The 20085-nt window shown below is 43.5% G+C and overlaps 1 long non-coding RNA gene across 1 annotated transcript; it reads left to right on the top strand.

Moving 5' to 3' along the window:
* Positions 1-230: 230 nt before the first annotated feature.
* LOC115479336 lies at positions 231-3557 on the top strand. Its single transcript, XR_003943656.1, has 3 exons — positions 231-241; positions 2969-2974; positions 3491-3557. It is a non-coding gene; the product is annotated as an uncharacterized LOC115479336 (long non-coding RNA).
* The last annotated feature ends 16528 nt before the right edge of the window (positions 3558-20085 follow it).

Below are 20085 nucleotides of genomic sequence, written 5' to 3'. Positions count from 1 at the left end.
AGGTTCTAAAGGAACCAACGTCATGTAGCTGTTTTTCCTCTCTCCGTTGCTGGGTGTTAAACCCATTTCAGTGGCCAAGAGGTCTACTGAAGCATTCTGATATGGACAAAGATACATTGAAATGTATCTGCATTTGCATATACTGGATTTCCAGGCTAGGCCATACCTTAGAAGATGCACATATCCCTATCCATAAAGGAATGATGTAATGGAGAAAGAAAAATAGGTCAATCTGATCTAAGTTATTAACTGCCTTTTATAACAGACAGACAGATCTGGCTTAACCATTGGACCAGGTGAGCACTGGCTCAGGGCGCCAGCTAGAAAGAGCACCAAAATCCCCAGCCTCTGACATCACTGCCAGTGCCTCACCTGGTACAATGGTTAAGCCTTCTCTTCCCCTTCTTCTCCCCATCCACCGCCCCCATCTTTCTCTCCCAATTCTGCTACCCCCCCCTCCCATCTATATATATAAAAGGCACCTCCAACGTTCGAATGAAGCCTCAAGCCGGAACTTGAGGCGCCCGAGATATCCGGTTTGGCCTTCAGTGTCTGCCCCGCCCTCGCGTCACAACGTGATGACGTCGAGGGCGGAGCAAAGACACTCGACGAATCAAGGAAGCCCAGCTCTGTTTCCACTCCCCACCTCCTCTCTCCACCCTCGCCCTAAGTACGTAGCTTCCCTGCCCTCTCCACTCGCCCACGAGGTCGCCGCTTCCCCTCTCCACCCCCCCCAATATCGCCTCTTCCATTCTCCACCCCCCCAGTTCGATGCTTCCCCTCTCCATCCGCCCGCGAGTGACGTCGATGCTTCCCCTATGCTATGCACCCCCCCCAAGGTCGCCTCTTTCAAACTCCACCCCACCCCCGAGTTCGCAGCTTCCCCTCTCAACCCTACCCCCTGAGGTCACTGCTTCCCATATCCCCCCTCCCCCCTCAAAGATCGCCGCTTATCTTAAAAAAAAAAAAACTGAAACGTAGGCAGCCTTCAGCCATTGGCTGTCTGCTCTGCAGCCACTCATCTCTCCTTTCACTGGCCCTGGAGCGCAGGAACAGGAAGTTCAAAACAACTTCCTGGTACCTGTACTCCAGGGACAGAAAGAGGAGAGAGGAGCAGCACAGCACACAATCAATGCCTGAATGCTGCATTCACTGCCTGGGAGCAAAGAACAGGGAGGGAGGAGGGCTTGGGGTGAAGAGGGGGGCAGGGGTGAAGAGGGGGGGAGGGAGGGAGGGCAGACTGGAAAGTTGACATTGAGCAGAGGGGGGAGGAAGAGGAGCACAGAAGGGGAAGGGAAATGCACCACCTGCTTAAAACACTAACACATATATACACACACTCTCTTTCAAACACATACACTCACTCTGAGGGGGGGAGGGTGGCCTGGAACTTGGAGGGTGACTGGGGCGGTGAGAGGAGGGGGAAGAAGAGGGGCACGGTAGGGGGAGGAGAATGCACCACCTGCTTAAAACACTCACACATACACAGAAGCACACACACACACTCTTTCAAACACACACACTCTCTCCCTCACTCACTCACTCACTCACACACAAAGTCTATATCAAATGCACACTCGCATTCTTTCTCTCACACACACACTCTCATTCTCACACACACACTCTCACACAGACAGCCTCACTCTATGTCACACACACTCGCACATTCACTCAGTCTCTCTCACTCACACAGTCACTCTCACACACACACTCTCTCAAATATACACACTACCGATGCAAACCATGCTAGTGCCCGTTTCATTGCTCTCAGAAATGGGCCTTTTTTACTAGTAGTCATATAAACTTTGAGTGAGTTGCTGACAACAGAAGCATGAAGACAGATTGCCTTTGGCCAGTCCCTGGGTCTTCCCTCTGCTGCATCCGACCCACAGGAAACTGCATCAGAGGCGGGACACGGCCGAGGGAAAACCCGTGGCTGGCTGAAGGCAACCTACCTTCATGCTGCCAACAACCCATGTAAAGTTTACACTACCATGGGGGGGGGGGGGGGAGACAGAGGAATGAGAGTGATTCTGGACCCAAAGGGAAGGGGAGCAGGTAGGGAGAGAGGGAAGGAAACACAGGGCTGAGGGAGAAAGGGAGAGATGCTGGAGCTGTTGGGGGAGGAGGAGGCAGGTGGACAGAAGGGAAGGGAGAGAGAGAGAGAGAGACAGACACTGAACCACAGGAAGCAACCAGGGTGGAAGGGGTGCCACCCATGCTGGGGCAGGAAAGAAGTTGGCTCAACCAGGGGCGTATCTGGACTCTGGCAGTAGGGGGGGCCAGAGCCAGAGGGAGGGGGCACATTTTAGCCCCCCCCCCCCACTGCCCCCCTCCCCGCCATTGCCGGACACCCCTCTCCCTTCCCGCTGCCAACCCTCCCTCCCCGCCGTCACTTACTTTTGCTGGCGGGGGACCCCAACCCCCGCCAGCCGAGATCCGCTTCCTCCTCCGAGTCCTACCTTTAAAAATATTTCTTCAGCTGGCGGGGGACTCCAACCCCCGCCAGCCGACCCGAGATCTTCTTCAACTTTCTTCTATCTTCGTCCTCCGCGTGGCCGACGTGTTGCTGTTGTGCAAAGCTGAAATCCAGTTTCGGAGTCTGACGTCGCAGCACGTTATGACGTCAGTCAGACTCCGAAACTGGATTTCAGCTTTGCACAACAGCAGCAACATGTCGAGGATGAAGATAGAAGAAAGTTAAAGAAGATCTTGGGTCGGCTGGCGGGGGTTGGGGTCCCCCACCAGCAAAAGTAAGCGACGGAGGGGAGGGTTGACGGCGGTAGGGGGGCCAGGGTGAAATCTGCGGGGGCCCAGGCCCCTGTGGCCCCACACACATACCCCCCTGGGCTCAATGTGTTACAGTCCTTTGAGCTGGTCCTGCAGATCAAACACCATTATTAACATAGTCATTCATGACCATCCATTTACATTTATCAGATGTGGGATGGTCATCCTCAGGATGAAGACGTATGTGCATATGCCTTCTGCCAGGGAGGATTAGAGGTACACAGGCAAACTTAATTCTGCAGCATCTGTACTGACTAGAACAACAGCAGGGAGCACTGCTCTGATTCCAGAAAGAGATCCATGGGTGGCTGTAGTGGTAACAGCGGGCCACAGGTCATGGGGCTGGGATGACAGCAGTGGCCTGGCAATGTGCAGCCCTGACCTGGGGTTTTGTTGTTGCACAGCTGGATTGGCAGCTGCATCGTATTTCCCCTGCTTTCATCTCTGAAGCATGCCTCTTTTATGCTGGGCTACCAACACACACTTTCTTAATTTATTTCCTGCACTGACTCTAGTCAGTGGGGTACACACCAGCTCTTAAACACGTCAGCCAATCCCTATATGATTTTCGATAATATTCACCTTGTTATTAATACGGCACAGTCTCAATTATCAGACATAAACGAGACCAACCCCTTGTTGGATAAGTGAAAAGTTAGATAAAATGGCAAACCCTGCATAAACCCCTTAAACCATGCAGAAACAAAAGCATAGAGTTCCCGATTTTCAAAGATTGTTCTAAAACAAAGATTTTTAATAGAAATAAATGCCATGGCATCACGAGTCTGTCGGATATGCCAGACGGTCGGATTAGCGAAGGTCAGATAATTGAGAATGTACTGTACCTATTTTTAAAGCTGAGACCATTACTCATAGTCACACCTGAATGTTGGTTGCCATTTGACCTGCGTCTGCTGGCAATCACCAACAGAGTTTGCTCTTTTCTGGTATTGTGAAGTAAAACTGATGGCAAAATTTCTCTGTGGGCTCTTAACTCTGAAGAAGAATCCATAGCACGTACGCCAGTGTCTCCTAAGCATCATTTAGGTCCAGATTTTATATAGGCAAGGCGAGTAGCGTACATTAAATTGTGAACGCATCCAATTTACGCATGCTACTTGAGTAACAAGCCAGTTATTGACGATAATTAGCTGATAACCGATTATCATCACTAATTGGCAATAATTGGAATTTACCACGTGTCCATTTTTGGCAAAAATGTAAAAAAGGGCTTTTTTACAGGCGCACTGAAAAATGGATTGGCGCGCGCCCAAAACCCACACCTACACTATCACATGCCATTTTTCAACGCACCTTAGTAAAAAGACCCCTTTGATTTTCCCGGAGTCACAAGGAGCTGCATTGGGGGAAAAAATACCTGTAATCATGTGATTAATCACGATTACAAATTTTAATCGAAATGCAGCCCTATTTGTTTAGTTTAAGAATTGAAGGATTGAATCAAGCCAGATTTTTTTAATTGTATATTACTATTCTTCCAATCCTGGTTGGTAATCTTTTGTTCTTTATGATATAGGACACTTTTGTGCGTCACAAAAGATTTATGTTTAATGGCCACGTTCGAGACTATTCTGGTAATATGCAAAATGAGAAAATAAGACAGTTTGCTTCATTTTCAATTGCTGTACCACAGTCTTAAAAGGGGGGGAGAGGGACATTCCAAAATTACTTCCTAGATGCAGTCTTCTGGAACAGGATATATTGGCTTTCTCATGCTATTCATTATAGACTAAAGACTGAATTAATAAATCCTCGGGTTCAGCATGACCAAACAGATTAATGAAGAAGGACTCAATTAATTGGGTTTTTTTTTAATTTTTATTTGTACCAATTTAAATTTTACAAGCAGCAAAATAAACTTGTCATGAAATACAGAGAAAGTAATATAAAGAAAATTATTACAGTCAGGTAATTCAGTTCACTCTTTCTTAGACCACAAGTTGAGGGGGAGTGGGATAAGACAAGGAGATCAATTATCTATTGAAAAACATTTTGCTCAAGAAAATGGCTTAACCCTGAATATCCCCACTAATTATTCATTTAAATCATTAGTCCCCATTGGTCCACTGGATAGTTTCTTCATATCTAAGAAGGTGCGCAGTTGATTCGGTTCATAGAAAACATATTTATTGCCCAGGAAGCGTATCAAACGCTTGCAAGGATATGCTAACAAAAAGGATGCATGTGGTTTCTTTTTTCCTCTCTTATTGCCAGAAATTGTTTCCTTCTATCTTGCGTAGCCTTAGTCACGTCTGGAAAAATCCATATTCTTTGACCACAAAAAGGTAATGACAGTGGCGTTCCTAGGGGGGCTGACACCCGGGGCGGATCACCGATGCGCCCCGCCCCCCCCCGGGTGCAGCGCCCCTCCCCCCGATGCAGCGTGACCCCCCCCCGGCGAAAGGACACCCCTCACCACGGCGAAAGAACACCCCCGGGTGCACGCCACTGGGGGGGTGCCACGCGCCGGTCAGCTTTGTTCGTTTCCATGCTCCCTCTGCCCCGGAACAGGTTACTTCCTGTTCTGGGGCAGAGGGAGCATGGAAACGAACAAAGCTGACGGGCACACGGCACCCCCCCCCCCCCAGCGGCGTGCACCCGGGGCGGACCGCCCCCACCGCCCCCCCCTTGGTACGTTACTGGGTAATGAAGCGAACTTGAAGTATAATCTCATCACTGAGTTCAAGTCCTGCTCAAATACAAACGAAGCAATAAGCGTCCCTCGAATGAATCTTCCAGCAACGCAAACAGATCTTGATTCTCTGATCCAATTCCCATTAATTGAGGCAAATTCCCACCATTCACAGGTTCCACTCCCTTTTGAGCAAGAGTTGTTAAATAATATATTTTATTACATGTGGGAATAGCTGTAAGAGGAATTTTCTAATTTTCCGTTAAGTATTTTTCGAAGAAATCTGTAGGAGTCATGCCTGAAGCTCTAGGAAAGTTCAACAATCTTAAGGTTAAACGTCTATTATAATTCTCTATTTGTTCAATTTTCCGGTGGATTAAGAGTTTATCTCTTACCAGAGCATCCATTGTTGATTTCATGACCTTAACCTCTTCCTCTACCTGTAGAAATTTATGTGAAGTTTCAGTTTTAGCTTTCTCAAAGGATTCAGTTAAACTATCCATTTTACTCACAAGTAAAGTTTTATCCTGAGCAGACTTAGTTACTGCCACTGTTAGCTCCTGAAGCGCCTTCCAGATAGAACTCAATGTAACCTCCACAGGAGACAAAAACTCCACGCTGGCTTCCCTTTCGGGTTTAGGAATAGCACCACCGATTTGAGTTCTGGTCCTAACAACCTCCATTTTAGCATGTACTCCTGACTCACTCCTATACTTCACAGGACATGGAGTGGGTTGATTTCCGGGGGCGATAGAGATGTTTCCAAGCCCAAGAGCGTTGGCGCTCCTTCATCGGCGCTCAACGCGGGACTCGCTAACCGCGGCTCGTCGCGTAACGGTCCAAGGTTTGCTGAACAGGGGACAAAGCTCTGGCCATCGGCAGCTGGCCTTTAGCCATCCCCTTCCTCTTGGTATGGGGGTAAGTAGAAAACTTCAGAGTACAGCGGGGCCGCTCAGCGTGCAAGCTTCAGGTCGCCATCTTGCCACTCCCCCGGCTCAGATTCCTCAATTAATTTTTAATGCATGAATTTAAGTAAACAATCAGAAAAACATGTTATAATTAGTCTTTGGCAAATGTCTCTTGGATCATTAGACCTCCCATGAAACTCCATTAGGGATGGGAGGGGGAGGAGGCACTAGACAGCTTGCTGAAGATAGATGTTTGAGAGAAGTACTATGTGAAACAAGCCAAAAATCAGTAAACCCTGCTGGGTCAATGTTGAAAAGCACTTATGTAGCTGGTAGCAGGTGCCGATTGTATAAGTGCTTTTCAAATTTGTTTTATTTATTAGGATTTATGTGCCACCTTTCACTCAAGGAGGTATATAGCAAGAATAAGCCGGACATAGTCAAGAGACAATTACAGCAGTAAAAATAGTCAGGTAACAGTATTTATTATGGCATAGTATGTTACTTACAATATTAACACAAGACAGATTAAAACCTCTTAATAGACAGTATAGCATGTAAGCGGAACATATAGACAAATAAGACAGAAAATAAGGGTAACCATCTGCGAGTAACGTACGAACTGCGCAGAGAACCATGTTTCATGGTCAAAGAAACTCCTAGCTTTCGCTGTGAACAGGGCCCCCCCAGCTGATGATAAGAGTCTGGATGATGTAAGGACCAGTGATGATTGTTTTATTGCTTCTTTTCCTGGTCTAGGAAGTCTTAGCATTGCTTAGATGTAGAGACCAGTGATGTAATGATTGTTTATAGATAGGTATTGTTTCTTTTTAGTTATATAGCTAATCATTGTGTGTATATAGCTTAATCATTGTATATATCTTAATCATTGTAGACTTTAGAACCTCTAATAAAGGTCTCATTTACCTAATACGAATCCAAAAGAATCCACAGTAATTACTGAATAGTCTGTGTTAGTGAAGCAGGCTGTAAATCCATAGCGGTACACCAACTTAAGGAAAATTGCCCATGAAGGCAGAAAAGGTGCATGACAACGATCTCAGACAGAATAGGAGTAGATGAGCAAGTCCAGCTCCAGTACTTTGTGCAGCTGGTGTTAATCCTTGTGCTAGTGACTAGCTAGTTAGTTGCGTCTTCCAATAAAGGCTTGGGAGAAAAGCCAAGCCGTCACGTGCTTCCTGAAGGCTATGCTAAAACAAAGCCTTTCGGAGAGTGTGGAGGCTACTCCGGAGAAGGTTCGTTGGTGGTTGTCACATCATCTGATTTCCTGTTTGGAGAGGAAGTGGTTAGGGATAATCTTTGTGAGGTCCTTAGCAACCTTGGAGGTCTGTAGAAGGAACGTCTGTTCTTCAAGTAGGGAAAGGGAATGGGACTTGATATACCTCCTTTCTGTGTTTTTGTTTTTTTTTTTTGCAACCACATTCAAAGCGGTTTACTTGGTATAAACAGGTACTTATTTATACCTGGGGCAATGGAGGTTAAGTTCCCTAGGATTCTATGAACCCTACTACCTATCACATATCCAAGAGACAACGACAATGACCTTAACTATCCTTCTCACCTAAACTCCATATGCTTATCCTGTAACTACTACTACTACTTGACATTTCTGGAGCACTACTAGGGTTACGCAGCGCTGTACAGTTTAACAAAAAAAGGACAGTCCCTGCTCAAAGGAGCTTACAATCTAAAGGATGAAATGACAAGTTGGGGCAGTCAAGATTTCTTGAATAGAGGTAAAGTGGTTAGGTGCCAAAGGCGACATTGAAGAGGTGGGCTTTGAGCAAGGATTTGAAGATGGGCAGGGAGGGGGTCTGGCGTATGGGTTCAGGGAGTTTATTCCAAGCATGGGGTGAGGCGAGGCAGAAGGGGCGGAGCCTGGAGTTGGCGGTGGTGGAGGAGGGTACTGAAAGGAGGGCTTTGTCTTGAGAGCGGAGGTTACGGGTAGGAACGTAAGGAAAGATGAGGGTAGAGAGGTAAGGAGGGGCTGCAGATCGAGTGCATTTGTAGGTTAGTAGGAGAAGCTAACCCATCCGCCCCGCCTCTTCTACCCTTGTTCACACCTCTCCTATTCCCTTTATCCCTGTCCTTCTCTACCTACCCATCACTTTTGTTATTCTGCTATACTTAACTTTTATTTTCTTTGTCAATATCCTGTAATCCCTATTACTATGTAAGCCGCATTGAACCTGCTTTGAGTGGGAAAGCGTGGGGTACAAATGTAATAATAATAATAATTAAAGTCCACTGCACTAACCACTAGGCTACTCCTTCACTCCTTTGGCCTGAGTCTTGAAGGTCAGAGTTTTAAATTTAACCCTGTATTGTATTCAAGGTAGTGAAGATTTTGCAGAAATGGTGTGCTATGATCCCATTACTTACAATCTTCTATCAGACGTGCTGTGGCATTCTGAATAAATTGGAGCTTGTGCAAACCCTTTGCAATCAGACCAGTGTAGAATGCATTACAGCAATCCAACCTTGATGTTACCATAGTATGAACCACTACGACAAGACTTGCATTCTTGATGTAGCAAGAGAGACAGCATATGGAAAGTTTGCTTGGATTTGGGGGATCAGTGTAAGTGCTGAATCTAGCTGTACCCCAAGGTTCCTGACATGATATAAGAGTGAGTTTGTAGCTCCCAAAAAGGGATTTTGATATCAAGTGCTTGATATTGAGATGGCGGTGTTTCCCGCGCTAACCCAGCGGTAACCGGGCAGCGCACGTGGTGCTGCCTGATTACCGCCCCTGCGGTGATAATTTTTGAAAAATTCCAGCAGTGTCAGAACTGCTGCGCGCTGGTGGGATAGAACTACCATCAGCAGCCACGGTGCGCCAGCGGTATTTTCCAGATTGCCGCAGGGCAACCCTTTAGTAAAAGAGCCCCCTACAGAGGTAAACTTGGGAACTGCAAATTGAAGCCTAATAATGGACTACCATGAAACAGCACTGAAATTTAAATACCAGAAATATAATTACAATGTTAGCATAATAGTAATGATACATCTGATAAGCACGCATTAGAACGTTCAAATAACATAGATATGATGGTAATGCTTTTCTTCGGTATAGCTTACCATATAGCTGAGGGGGTCATTAAACAACTGTATCAGAATTTTGTGGGTTCCTGAAGTCATGGAAGATAACAATCTGGAAAATTTAGGGAGATGTTCCTGCCAGACCTCAGCCCCTCATTTATAATAGGCAGCCTAAAATTAGTTGCCAGTTGCGCACATAAGTTATAGAATGCCAGGGCCGCCGAGAGACTGGGCCGCGCCCGCCACCTCCCCCCCCCCCCCCCCCCCCGAGGTCGTCGCTGCCGCCGTCGCTCCCCCCTCCGTCCGCCACCGGGCCGGGCCCCCTGCATTGAAATCACAGCGCCTCTCACCTCCGTGTGAAAGCGCTGCAGGCAGCAGGGCAGCAGATCGCCTCCCTTCCGCCCTCCTTCCCTCTTTGTGTCCCGCCCTCGCGGAAGTTACATCAGACGTGGGCGGGACACAGGGAGGGAAGGAGGCCTGAAGGGAGGCAATCTGCTGCCTGCAGCGCTTTCACACGGAGGTGAGAGGCGCTGTGATTTCAATGCAGGGGGCTCGGCCCGGTGGCAGACGACGGAGGGTGGGTGGGACTGCGGCGCCGGGTCCACCTTGGAGGCCTGGCCTGTGGAATTTTGTCCCCCCTGCACCCCCCCTCTCGGCGGCTATGTAGAATGCTAGCACAACATGTGACTGTTACAGTTATATGTCTAAGTGCCAGGCATGTGCTCAGTGGGTTTCTATAACTTATGCACACAACTGCCTTTGCATGTAAATGCAAGGGGACATTCACGGGGTGACGAGCATGGGTAGGTCATAGGAGTATCCAACATTTACACAGGTAAGTCACAAAATATTCTGGGGTTGATAAGGACTCCTGGCTGGAAAAATCACCTGTTTGGGGCTAATCACTAATTTTCAGCAGCACTTAACCAGTTAATACTGCTGAAAATGACCAGTTAGCACCAAACTAAAAGCCAACTATTTGGGAGGCATTCTGGGGGCGGAGTCAGCACTTGGCCGGTTAAGTGCTGACATTCAACTCTTAACCAGCCAGGATAACCACATAAAAGTCAGTCCTATCTTTGGGGCCCTTTCACTAAGCTGCGGTAAGAGGGGCCCTGCGTTTGCGGCAGCGGCCATTTTTGCTGTGCACCAGGGCCCCTTTCAATGCAGTGGGTAAAAAAAAATAGAAATGAACACGCGGTAATTTTGCACTTTCCGCGTGGCCATTTCGGGGGGGGGGGGGGGAGCACGTATCACCACTCATTGAGGTGGCGGTAAGGGCTCCCACCTGAACCCAGCATTAAATGGTCAGCGATTACAGCAGGGTAACCCCCTGTGGAAATGGCTTTTTTTTTTTTAAATTTCCGCTAGCACCAAAAATGGTGCGCGCTGGGGGTGGAACTACTGCCGATACCCACGTTGGGGCGACGGTAGTTCCGGGTTGCCACACGGCAACCTTTTAGTTAAAGGGCCCCTTTATGCGCTAACCCATAGCCATTTAAGTGTTGAATATGGGTTAGCTGGCTCCGGAAACTTGGAAGTTCAATGCTGGTGCTTGGGGATGGCCCGGCATTGAATTTCCAGGTTTAATGCTGGTAGGGGTCAGCAAAATGTTAATCACCGCCAGCTAAATATCGGATCTTCTAAGTTACACACTAAACATAGTAACATAGTAGATGACGGCAGAGAAAGACCTGTACGGTCCATCCAATCTGCCCAACAAGATAAACTCATATGTGCTACTTTTTGTGTATACCTTACCTTGATTTGTATCTGTTATTTTCAGGGCACAGACCGTAGAAGTCTGCCCAGCACTAGCCCCGCCTCCCAACCACCAGCCCCGCCTCCCACCACCGGTTCAGCCACCCAATCTCTGCTAAGCTTCTGAGGATCCCTTCCTTCTGAACAGGATTCCTTTATGTTTATCCCACGCATGTTTGAATTCTGTTACTGTTTTCATCTCCACCACCTCCCGCGGGAGGTGTTTCATTTAGTTGTGTGGATTTATACCTGCTATTAACGTGGCATAAGTGGGTGTACCTAAATGTAACACATAGGTACCGACTTACAATAGTATTCTAGAAGAACACACAGAATAGGCTGAGCGCCTAACTTATAGTCCCAGTTACAGAATTGTTCTCTCACTGTATGAAAGACCTTGAGACTACAGGAATGCCTAGAGCACCTTCCATTAACACCAGCAACAAGAAACACCTGAGCCCAGTGGTGATTTGCATCTTGAGATAACCTCAACTAATAGAAATCCTGAAAAAAAAAAGACAAGACATAGGCAACTGTATCATGGGACGGAAAGGAAATTTATAATATATCATTCATGAATTTTCCTTCTTGTTGCTTGGCCTTGATTTTTGCACTTAAATGATACATTCCCAAGGCATAAGAACTGCACAGAGACCGCATTACAAAAGAAAGTGGGAAAAACTTTGATCTGTATAATCGTGTTTTTAAAAATAGTGAGACATGCCTTTGAGCTCTGAAAAAATAAATTTGTTCAGACCTTGTACAACTTGATCAATATAACAATTACTCAATGTCTCATCCGAAGAGTCTATCCAACAATATTTATACTGGTGGACATTGCTGAGTTAACTTTTTTCGATCACAAAGAGATTGAAAAATAACATTTTCCATCCCTGTTTTTACACCGAGCAGGAATATTTTCTCTGTTTCAGAAGAGTACCTGTCACTATGAGCTACTCGGTTTTTACTTTGAAGGTCTAGCTCCTGCTATTTCCACTGACAGCACATGACAACCCTGTCTTAGATAACGAGAGGGTGCTGATAGTCGACCATCGGAACACTCTGTACTAAATAGAACTCCATGGCAAATCAGAATTACTATCTGTGCATTGAAGCTGCTCAGGAAGACAGTTGAATTAATTTGAAATTTTCAATCTGATAAACAAACACTGGGTGCAGGTCTCAGCTCCTTTGTCTTCAAGAAACCCATAAGCTTCCTGCATCAATTCCCCACAATCCTCAGTTTGGCTCAGCGCTGAGTGTTTGTGCTATTACAGAATGGATTGAGATTGTCCTAGACTGGTAGGAGTTGATGAACTGAAGATAGTTTAATGTAAAAGCTGGGAGGAAGCTAATATTAGCATCAGTACCTTCTGTTACTGGATGCAAATAGAGCTGTTCTGAGCACGAACACACAATCCTGACAATGTTCTTGTACAATGACAAATGTAGAACTGCAGAGGAATATTGTAATTAAATGTGTCACACGGAGCTATAGATTTGTTTTATCTCTAATGCTGACTAGATAAGTGACTTCCCTAAAATATCTTGTCTAAAATGAAATTAAAAGTTATACTCTGTGATGCCAGACGGTAAGTGTTTCCTCTATTAAACTAGGGATGGGCTGTCATTTGCGATGAAGACATGCTGTTCACCGATAATAGTGCACCCTCTTGTGAAGAGTGCACATTATGGGGGTCTTTTACAAAGACGCAGTAGTGTTTTTGGTGCACGCTATGTTTTAGCGTGCAGTGAACACTAGAGACACCCATGTGTTCTTATGGGTGTCTCTAGCGTTTAACATGCCCTTATTTATAGCGCGTGCTAAAAATGCCAGCGTGCCTTTGTAAAAGGACCCATTTGTGAAAGAAGGCACAATCTTTCCCAGTAGTTTACATATATGCATGCATTGTCAGGAAAAGAGTGTGCAATCTATTGCGAAGCGTGAACATCTTCTCACGCAGGGGCTTGCTGTGTACCTGTTCACCACAACCACCAGGCTACCACAGAAGCCCGGCAGTAATTCCCGCCCCTCATCGCACACCCATTTCTGATGCCGGAAAAATGTGTCAATATTTTTAGCACCAGCGGCTTAACCGGAGGTAATCGGGCAGCCCCACATGGGCTAACCCCATGTGGGGTTAGCATGGGAGCCCTTACCACCTCCTAAATAGGTGGCAGTAAGGGATCTCCTGGGAAATGGCCCTGCGGCAAAGTGGGTTCACTTACTGCATGGCCATTTCCTTAAAAAGAAAAAAAAACAATGCCTTTTACCCGCTGCAGTAAAAGGGGGCCTCATTGTGTGGTCAACCCATGCACTGATGCCACCGCAGGAGTCCTTTTACCGCAGTTTGGTAAAAAAAAAACATAGTGCACACTCTTTTGTGAAAAGTGCAAACTCGAGGACATTCATTCTGGAACAAAAAAAAAAAGCCCTGGAAAAAAACGACTTGAAACTATTTTGGCTGCCCATTTCTAGCATTAACATTTGTTGAAATCCACATGCATATAGTTGAAATATATATTGTATATCCCTACAAAAATATGCTAAATCTGTAAAAATCCATATGGATTATATCAAGCTTAGCCACTTATCAGCTGAGTAATTCAACCCTATCTCCTTCCAGGCAATCTTCAAATTCTCATCTGAAACATTTAAGGGCATTCATAAGGTCAGTCAAATAGTAGAGTAATAGAAATAGATGACACCTTTCAAGCTACTGTCATAGGCCTCCAGGCTTACCTAATGGCATCATCAGACCCCAATGCACAGAGGGTGTTGAACTAGGAAAAAATACTTCCAGAATCCAGTTCCATCATTAAACTTGGACAAGCATTTTGATGAGTAGAAAAGTCAATCGGTACCAAAAGGGAAAGAAGCAACAGAATTTGAGAAGGAAGAGAAAACAAATCCTTCGAGGAACTGGATCGGCAGGGGAGAAACAGGATGTGGTAAATGCATAAGTACAGCGAGAAATACAAAATGTTACTCCAGGAACCATTCATTGATCGATTTTGGGCACATGAATGGTTAAGGTGAGGTGAATTGAAAACTAAGGATGAGTAATTGATAGTTGCAGCCAAGGTCAGCAGATTATGGATGAGATGGTTTACAGCAAGCATGGAAAAAGCTGGTGCAATAGACATCTGAAGCTTCTGTAAAAAAGAGAGCTAGAAAGTCTTACTCATCTCGTGGCTAACTGCGAAGTGCTGATGGTGAACATTTTTTATACAGAAAGGCACAACAAAGTGGCACGTGTCATTCAATGGAAACTCTATAAGCATTACATCAGTGAACCGGAAAAGCACTGGGATCATGACCCGAAGGAAATTGTGGAAACCAAAGAGCTTATACCATACCAACCGATAAAAATCTGGATGCCAGAAAACTTGAGAATTGTGGAAAACGAAGAGATCATGATCAATGGGGACATCCCCATACCAACCGATAAAAATCTGGATGCCAGAAAACTTGAGAATTGTGGAAAACGAAGAGGTTATGATCAACTGGCCCATCCCCATCCCAACTGATAAAAAGTTGGATGCTAGAAAACTGGAAAGAGAAAAACACCAGAATGGTATTGATTAATGAGGAGTCAGTCCCACGAGATTACTCAGTGAATCACCTGGAGAGAGGGAATATCATCAAATACCAAGAAATGCAGTCCGAGAGCAAGAAAATGTGGCAAAAGATACAGAAATATTTCCCATTGTTTTGGGTGCCTTAGTAAAAGGACCCCAGAATTCTTTTTAAGATTTTAGTTTTAGCCCATAAGCTTTTTATGGTTTAAATCCATCGTACTTAAATAATTTGAATATTCCATATATTCCAGGGAGGGTGCTTAGATCATTGCAAGGCTTTAGGGTGGGTGAGGGCCTTTTCCTGTATGGCACCTTCCCTGTAGAATATCATCCCTAAAGAAGTACATACGGAGATGAATTTAGTAAAATTTAAGATCACATTAAAAACTTTTTACTTTAGATAGGTGTTCAATCTTATAGGACAGGAGGAATCAAAAGTCTATTAAGTCCCTCTTCTCTGTGTGACCCTTGTGCATGTTATTATCTTGAGAAAAACGAGATTAGGTCTTTTTTTATCAACTAAATGTCAATCCTTTCTATTTAAATTTTATCATTTTAATGTATTGTTAACCGCCTTGATCTTGATTAACTAGGCGGTATACTAAATTTTTATAATAAACATAAACATCTTGGGTAAATCCTCTATTGCATCAGGTATAATTCTATAACTGTGCACTTTGCACGTATAAATGTAACATAGTAAGTGACGGCAGATAAAAACCTGAACAGTCCATCCAGTCTGCCCAACAGTCACATTCATTATCAATTCAAGATTAAATCAACTATGATCATGAGATTATATACTTGATCTTGGTCTTTCTTTGGTGTTTTTGGGACATAGACCATAGACGTTTGCCCCGTTTTGTCCTTATGTTCCAACTACTGGAGTTGCTGTCAAACCCACTCTAGCCTATCCAAATCCGTCTTGTCATTTGCAGGAACCACCAGACCATAAACGTCTGCCCGGTACTGTCCTCACTTTCCAAATTACTGGAGTTTCCATCAAAGCCCTCTCCAGCCCATCTTAATCTGGATTGCTATAAGTGGGGCATAGACCATACAAATGAGTATAAGGGAAAGTGGGAAATGGACCAGTGACTTTAGAGACTGGGACAGCTGAATCATATATAGGAAATATTTTATTACAGACGCGACACAGATCTGTGTTTCAGCCATAGGCCTGCCTCAGGAGTCTAAAAAAAAATATAAAGAAAACGTATACATGTAAATCAAATAATAAAATAATACAAAATACATGATGTAATTAAAAAATATAATAAATACATAATATAAATATAAGAGCAATTATAATGTAGTAATAAAGATTAAACATATATAATGGACTTAAAGTTAAAACCAAAGAGCTTAAAAATATATATATTATCAATATATGCAATGTCAAAAGACTTATAAAAACAGATGATTATTATATGTAAAATCTGTATCATAATGATAAAAATAATGGAAATCATGGCATTACAAAAATGTACATTGGGGTTCTAAGGAGACCACGAAGACCATCCTACCAAAGCAATAATTAAGCAAGTTGTGGAACCAGACATTCTGATTAAGTACATCCATCATAAAATGACTAAAATATAATTCTAATGGTATATAAAAAGAAAACCTGAATAATAATATATGATAATTAAACACTCATATTGAAAATTATAAAAAGATAAAAGTAATAAAGGTAAAAGCAGCACGTTATATAGTGTGAATTACAATGAGTCATGGTACAAATATTGATTTAGGACCTAGCAAACAGTCTTATATACTGCCAACAGTGTATTCAGATAAGTGATGGCACCAGTCAGATAACATACCTACAGGTTGCTGGAAAGTGCAGTGATCTTAAGGCTAGAATGGGTATATGTATGCGTGCACACCCCTTAAAGTAAGAGATGCGCAGTAAAGATCTAGGCAAACTTGCGATGAACAAATAAAAGTAAAAACGGAAAGAGACTTAACTGACCTTGATGGTGTGCTTGACAAAGAGAGGCATAATCGAAAGGGGCGCCCAGGTTTTCCTGAGGATGTCCTCGCAAGATGTCCCGTCGAAGCGGCGGGGAAACCCGTATTATCAAAACAAGATGGGCATCCATTTTTCGTTTCGATAATACAGTCGGGGACGCCCAAATCTTGACATTTAGGTCATCCCTAGAGATGGTTGTCCTTAGACTTCATCGTTTCTGATTTTTGGCAATAATGAAAACTAAGGACGCCCATCTCAGAAATGACCAAATCCAAGCCCTTTGGTTGTGGGAGGAGCCAGCACTCGTAGTGCCCTGGTCCCCCTGACATGCCAGGACACCAACCGGGCACCTTAGGGGGCACTGCAGTGGACTTCAGACAAAGCTCCCAGGTACTTAGCTCCCTTACCTTGTGTGCTGAGCCCCCCCAAACCCACTACCCACAACTGTACACCACTATCATAGCCCTTACGGGTGAAAGGGGGCACCTAGATGTGGGTACAGTGGGTTTCTGGTGGGTTTTGGAGGGCTCCCATTTACCACCACAAGTGTAACAGGTGGGGGGGGCCTGGGTCCGACTGCCTGAAGTGCACTGCACCCACTAAAACTGCTCCTGGGACCTGCATACTGCTGCGATGGACCTGAGTATGACATTAGAGGCTGGCACAAAATATTTGTAAAGTTCTTTTTTGAGGGTGGGATGGGATTAGTAACCACTGGGGGAGTAAGGGGAGGTCATCCCCGATTCCCTCTGGTGGTCATCTGGTCAGTTCGGGCACCTTTTTGTGCCTTGGTCGTAAGAAAAACTGGACCAGGTAAAGTCGTCCAAGTGCTCGTCAGGGATGCCCTTTTTTTCCATTATGGGTCGAGGATGCCCATGTGTTAGGCACACCCAAGTCCTGCCTTCGCTACGCCTCCGACATGCCCCCGTGAACTTTGGTCGTCCCTGCGACGGAAAGCAGTTGGGGATGCCCAAAATCAGCTTTTGATTATACCGATTTGGGCGACCCTGTGAGAAGGATGCCCATATTGCGATTTGTGTCGAAAGATGGGCGTCCTCCTCTTTCGAAAATAAGCCTGAAAGTAAGCCAACTTTCTCAATTGAAAAACAAAAATGGTCTGAAGGGAAAAGAATGATATAAAAGAATGATGCAAAGGCAAAGATCTGAAGAGATGGAGGGTTATGGAATTTGAAAAATGGAAAGGCAAATTACTATAATCTTACCTTTAAAATGTCTTATGATGTAAACACGTGACCGCGCATATCAGAGTGCTGTCAGTAATGGCAATTGTCGAAAAGATGCGATGGAAGAAACAGCCAGTACATAAAAGGTGAAAAATGCGCCAAAATGCAGAGGAAGTATTTCTGGAAAAAATGTCAACGTATGCAATGACGTACGCCACACCGTCATGACTTCATACATATGTTAAACAGTAATGTAAAAAGGAAAAAATGTAAAAACGGGCACGCGAAGATCTGCACAAAGGACTAAAACACTGTATCCCCCACAATATATTATAAGTGCAAGTAACGGGGCACATAAATCTGAAACCATAAAGAAAGTCAAAGAAGTACGGCGGTATTATGTAAACAGGGATGCAGGGTGGAAAAAAAAGAGAGAGGAAGTGGTTAAAGTGCTTTGTTGGCCGCAAACAATAATAAGGAAAAATATTGCTGCTAAAACCGATAAAAAATAAAAAAAATTTAACATCAATTTCTATAAAAAATAAATAATAATAGGAGAATTCATTTTGTGATGCTCGTTACTGATGTCACATTGTGCGATGATAAGGTAATTATTGTATATCCTTGCTCAAATTATTATATATAAAATTATTATATTATATACAATTATCATATATTATATATAATTATCATATATTATATATATATCATATATTATATCATATCATATATATATATAATATAATATGTATATATATATATATATAAATTATAATATAATATAATATATATATGATATATATATATATATATAATTATCAAATTTAACATCAATTTCTATAAAAAATAAATAATAATAGGAGAATTCATTTTGTGATGCTCGTTACTGATGTCACATTGTGCGATGATAAGGTAATTATTGTATATCCTTGCTCAAATTATTATATATAAAATTATTATATTATATACAATTATCATATACTATATATAATTATCATATATTATATATATCATATATTATATCATATATATATATTATATATATATATATAATATAATATGTATATATATAATATATGTAATATATAATATAATGTATGTATTATAAATATATATATATATATATATATATATATAATTATCAAATTATTATATATCAAATTATTGTATATCCTTGCTCAAAGCCCACCTCTTCAATGTCGCTTTCAGCACCTAACCACCATACCTCTATTCAGGAAATCTAGACTGCCCCAACTTGACATTTCGTCCTTTAGATTGTTAAGCTTCATTGAGCAGGGACTGTCCTTCTTTGTTAAACTGTACAGCGCTGTGTAACCCTAGTAGCGCTCTAGAAATGTTAAGTAGTAGTAGTAGTATATCGCATTAAAAACATGTGTGGGAGGTGACAAATGTGAAAGGAAGGACATCACACGAACACTTAAGGAGTCTGTAATAAAATATTTCCTATATATGATTCAGCTGTCCTAGTCTCTAAAATCACTGGTCCATTTCCCACTTTACTCTATTGATTATGTGGGATTTTGCTGACCATCCACCTAGGTGGATTTTCCTTCCTTACATAGACCGTACAAGCCAGCCTAGCACCAGCCTTAGTTTTTACAGCCAGAGTTGCCATCTGAGCACCACTTGATATGCAAACACGTATTCAACCGTGTTTTTTTGTTTTTTTTTTATACCATTCATTTTCTAATTAGAGGTCATCCCGCACATTTTTGAATTCCGCCACCACCTGCTTTGGGAGGGCATTCCAGGCATCAACCGCCCTCTCCGTGAAAAAGACTTTTCTGACATTACTCCTAAATCTACCACCCCGCAACCTCTAGTTTTACCATTTTATTTATTTATTTTATTTGTAGCATTTGTATCCCACATTTTCCCACCAATTTGCAGGCACAATGTGGCTTACATTATGCCGTAATGGTGAGCGCCATTACCGGGTACAGGGTTACAAATGGTATAGCATTAAAGTGCATACGTACATGGTAAGAAGAATGCATTATGATATGACATAGAGGTTCTTGAGTGATAGAGTGAATTGTAACATAGTTGGGTCATCGACTATTTTCCCTTCTCTGGAAAATATTTGTTTCTATATTAATACCTTTAAAGTATTTAAACATCTGAATCATATCTCCCCTGTCCCTCCTC

The sequence above is a fragment of the Microcaecilia unicolor genome, chromosome 10 (genome assembly GCF_901765095.1).
Source record: "Microcaecilia unicolor chromosome 10, aMicUni1.1, whole genome shotgun sequence".
In the NCBI taxonomy this organism is placed as follows: domain Eukaryota; kingdom Metazoa; phylum Chordata; class Amphibia; order Gymnophiona; family Siphonopidae; genus Microcaecilia; species Microcaecilia unicolor.
The sequence above is the reverse complement of the archived record's forward strand: the minus strand, read 5'-3'. Positions and strand labels throughout refer to the sequence as shown.